Source organism: Diplotaxodon limnothrissa, linkage group LG1 (assembly GCF_057381915.1).
Source record: "Diplotaxodon limnothrissa isolate DT_005_m linkage group LG1, D_limnothrissa_male_GT1.1, whole genome shotgun sequence".
In the NCBI taxonomy this organism is placed as follows: domain Eukaryota; kingdom Metazoa; phylum Chordata; class Actinopteri; order Cichliformes; family Cichlidae; genus Diplotaxodon; species Diplotaxodon limnothrissa.
The window spans coordinates 34,257,675-34,262,844 of NC_140596.1; positions in this window are offsets into that span (position 1 = coordinate 34,257,675).

Below are 5,170 nucleotides of genomic sequence, written 5' to 3' on the forward strand. Positions count from 1 at the left end.
GGACCTTGACCTTTTTGCATCCAGGAGGGTCTCTCCGCTATTTTGCAGGCAGTTGGAGTGGTCAGAAGCACTTGGTATGGACCCTCCCACCGCGGCGAGCTCCAATTTTTCCTTTGGAGTACTCGGACAAGGATCCAATCACCTGGCTTCAACCTGCAAGAAATAGGTGAAAAAGAGTCTTGCGGCAGTTTATTGTTCAGAACAACTTCTCTGTTTATCAACAATCAAGTCATCCATCCGCCAGAGTGGTTTCACAGATTGATTTATCTAGTGGCTCGCTAGTAACTGGTAGTGGAAAAGGTCGCCCATGTATAATTTCAAATGGGGACAGTTTGTTACTTCCTTGTGTTATTCTCATCCACATTTTGACTAGGCCTACACATTCTGGCCATGGTCTGCCAGTTTCTTCCATCGTTTTCCTGAGCCTTTTCTTTATAGTGCCATTTGTTCTCTCCACTAATCCTGCACTCTGTGGATGGTAGGCACAATGGTGTTTCAAACTGAAACCTAGTGCTTCAGATACTTTGCTGATCACGTCATTTACAAAATGGGTTCCATTATCTGATCTTATCAGAGTAGGAATTCCATATGTTGGAATGAAATGGTTGCATAGACACTTTGCAACTGAGATTGCGTCTGCTTTTTTCACTGGGTAGATTTCTGGCCATTTTGAGAAAACATCTATAATTACTAGAGCGTATTTTGAGCCCTGACACTCATTCAATTCAATGAAGTCCATGTGAATTGTATGAAATGGGTGAGGTGGTGTAGGAAAATGTCCTCTTTTTGGTCTTAAGTTGCCTTTGGGTATTGTGTTTTTGGCAGGTCATACATGTTTTCACATATTCTTTTGCTGAAGTTTCAAAATTTATAGTGTAGAATTGTTGGCTTATTATAAAGATCATCCCACATAATAAGACATGGCTTAAACCATGGCTCACTAGAGCGGCTGTTTTGTGTAATGATTTGGGAAGAATGGGTTTTCCTGCTATTTTCATTATGTCATCAGTGTCTAGTACTGCTCCGTGTTTTAGCCATTGCTTTTGTCCTTTTGATCGTGCTGCTTTTTGTTTGTCCTGCAGTACAGACAGTGGAATGGTGTGATTTTCATGAGTTGTTAATAAGACTGTGGTTGCTATGGCTGCTGTCATCCTTCTGATGTGCTGCACGTTTGCAAATTGCTAAATGTCGCGGCAGTTGTACTGTTTGTAACAGTTGCTTCAGCAAATCTGCATGCTGAACTGGGTTTCTAGAGGAGGTAACCATTCCTCTGTTATCCCATATTTTTGCAAAGTGGTGAACTGCCGCAAATACATACTGGCTGTCTGTGTGGATGTTAATGTCCTGTCCTTCATGTATTTCATGCGCTGATTACTGCAGTCAGTTCTGCATGCTGAGCTGAATGTATGTGTGGCAAGGCTCTTGCTTCCACTATAGTGTCTTTTGTGGTTACTGCATATCCTACACAGTTACGCCCTAGTGCATTTTTTGATGCTGAAGTGTCAACAAAGATGTCAGTGAAACCTTGTGGTGTACTGTAAATGTCAGCACGTGGCTTAGTTTCCCTTTTCTAATTTTTCCACGCAGCAATGTGCTTTTCGCTCTGTGGGCGTTGGCAACAATGTGCTAGGATTTAAAGGTCCACATCTCACTATGTTGATGTGGGATTGCGAAAGCAGTGTGCCAGCATAGGAGAGTTGTCTAGCATGTGTTAAGAAAGGCAAATGTGCTTGTAGCAGTATAAAAGTTACTGCTTGAGGTACTCTAACAGTCAGAATGTGTCCTAAAACTATGTCAGCAGATTTTTTGCACTGCCTCTGCAGCTGCTGCACATGCTTGTACACAGGTGGGCATTCCTGAGACCACTGAAACGAGTTTGCTTGAATAGAAAGCTAGTGGCCTTTGTTTTTCTCCAAATGATTGTGTCAATACTGCTTTCATGTGTCCCTGTGTTCCGTCTACATTTAAGTAGAATGGTTTGTCATAATCTGGTAATGTAAGCATAACGTTAGGTTGGAGCATGATTTTTAGTTTAATAAATGCTCCTTCTGCTTCTGGTGTCCACTGTATTTTATCTTTTAAAGCAAGATTTTTTCCATGAATTGAATTCGTTGCGCTATGCTGCTTTGTTTACTGTGGCTTTGCGGGCTGATGTTTGTTGTGTTTTGTAGGAAAACTAGCCAACAAAATAAAAATGCTGGAATGCGATCCAGACTGGGCACCCTCTATCAGCCTGGGTCAGACCGAGTTTAACGCTGCTACCACAGCGAGATTTGGTCGGTTAAGAGAGAGAGCAATATCAAAGCAGACATGAAAAGTCCCGCATATATTTGCTCAATTGTTTTATTGAAGCAATCAAGTGATGAATAGCTGTTTTCCAGTATGTTATTTTGAAATGGGTTATTTTCTCTCTTTTGCCTGTCCCGTTTGGTTCTTTTGCCATCAGAATTATTGTCTAAAGGCAAAGAAAGATGCCCAATGGATTTACTTTACCAAATGGACCATTCCAGCCTTGCCGTGTTGGTCTATTTGATTCATCTTTGCTTTTATTGTTTATCTTATTTTATTTTTACTTGCTAAATATGGGACAGACTTGAATGGGGAAAAGAAAATGTCCCCAAAGAGGGACAAATGACCCCCTGGTGATCCTATACCTAATCACATAAGCCAAGGTGTGAAAACGGGTGTGGGTCACAATCAGCCAGGGTTTCGGGTGAGCTAATTGTGAAACCTGGCCCCACCCTATCATGTGATTTCCTGAGGTCAGATGGCCCAGGAGGTGAGGCTAGGCCAGCGAGTTGGAGTCCAGAGTAGAGCCATTAGAAATGATTTAATCTGGAGGTCACAAAGGCATGTATAAGTTTTTCAAGATCTCTGTACGGTATTAAATGTTTGACCTTGGAACTTTGGCGCAATTGGAAGAAGCCAGATTTAACCTCAGAGGAACCAAAGAGCTGTTTATCCAGCTTAAATGAACTATTCAGGAAAACACCTAGATTACTTATAGTATCTGTAAGAAAGCAAGCAAAGGGACCAAATCGGGCAGCTAGCTGATCTTGTGGAGTGTGACTATCAAACACCATAATCTCAGTTTTCTTCTCATTTAAAATGAGAGAATTGGCTGACAGCCACTCGGTAACCTCTTTCAAGCAGTCAGACAAATGATTCAGTAAAGCTGGCAGGTCATCAGACATTTGGGAAAAAAATTTGAATTTCGTCAGGTGGGAGATTTGACACTTGTCAAAGATAGAACCCGGGGGTAACACGTACAAGGCAAACAGTAGAGGGCCCAGCACAGACCCCTGCGGTACTCCACAACAAAGAGGGGCAGCAGCGGACGAGTAGCAACCCATCATGACAGAAAAAGTCCTGCCCGAGAGGTAGGATTTAAACCAATTAAGGGCGGAATCCTTGATGCCTTCAAGATGTTCCAGTCTCTCTAAAAGAATTTTGTGGTCTACCATATCAAAAGCAGCAGACAGATCCAATAAAATTAAAATGGCAGGGCAACCTGAGTTAGTAAAAGAAGATCATTGAAAACCCTCAGCAGTGCTTTTTCAGTGCTGTGACGAGGTTTAAAACCAGACTGAAATTTGTCACTAATGTTATTTGTGTTTAAGTAGGCCTGTAGTTGCAAGGGGACAATTCTCTCTAATCTTTTAGATAAAAACGGAAGTTTACAGATTGTGTTACACCTAAGTCAGCATTAAATGTAACCAGAAAATGATCAGAGATGCCAACAATGTCAATGTCCTTAATGCTAATATCCAGGCCATATGAGAAGACCAGTTCCAACATGTGGCCTTTTACATGGGTGCACTCACCCATTGAGCCTCAAAGCTAGAGAAAGTAGAAAGTAAAATACTGTGGCTATGCCTCCACCTTTCCCTGAAAGTCTCGGTGTGCTGAAAAAAACATAGTCAGGAAGAAGGAGTTCAGAGAAGGAGAAAAGCTCACCGGGAGGAATCCAAATTTTAGTCAGGAATAAAACATCCAGGTGCAAGGTGAGAAAAAGATCATTTAGGATGAAGGTTTTATTCACCAGCAATCTTGTGTTTAACATTGCCACCGGGGTCTTAGTCACCTCATCCCCAACAGAGGTGCGTCTCAGCTTGCTTAGGTGCCTTTAGAATGGGATGGGTGAAAAAACATTGCAACAAAAGATAGCAAAAAAGACAGACCCATACATTCAGATGCTATTAAAACAGACAAACACACCTGCAATGAAAACAATAGGTTCAGGTTACAGTAGCTCTATAAGAGGTGTAGAGGCATAGAGTGGTATAGTGGTATCGAGTAATATTTTAGTTAGTTTTGGAAGTTTGTGTATTAGTATATTGCTAATGTAAACCACATATCATTTAAGTATAAGACACGTTATTATATGAACGTGTCTTTGTCTTTTATTGCTCCCCTTGACTAGGGATGGGTATCGTTTAGGTTTTATCTGATACCAGTACCAAACCGGTACTTTTGAAACAGTGCCGGTGCTTAAATGGTGCTCGAACCGGTGCTTAAAGAATGGAGAACACAAAATTGGTCCAAAAACCTCTCATGTTCAGCTGTTTTTTTGTAAAAAGATAACAATGTTAGCCTTTTCTGCAGCTATAGGGGATTTATGGCATCACTCTTGGCTGGAAGCAGTGCTTAACCCTTTACAGCCGATCGGAGCGGGCACGCTCTGTTTTGCGTAACTATTTTTAAATCCCAGTGGCACTGCAACCACGTACGCTAGCGCAAAAATTTTTTTTGCATATGAAACCGGAGGAGTTGTACTTACATCTTATGCCATCAGCTTGTCCTAGGTCACAGTTTCCTTCCACATAAAGCTTTGCAAAAACTGCATAAAAAGCGCTTGCAGGAACAAAAACATAATATTCCAGAAACACGCTTTACCGATCCGATCAGCTGTTCATAACACTTCCCACGTTGGAATAGACGTCAGCGCGAACTTTTGCCTTTCCGCCATTACCTGCCCGAAACCGGAAGTGACGTCATTTTCGCGGAAATGTAGTCTTTTTTACTATCAGGGCCTCAGGGCCTATACTCGTCTTTTTAAAAGTTATCTTTGACTTTATGACTTTCTGTGTCGTTTCTGGGATGCTTAGGACTCATATTGCACTGTTGGAAATAGTTTATTTTGATGCATATGCTGCTTTTTTGCAAATTT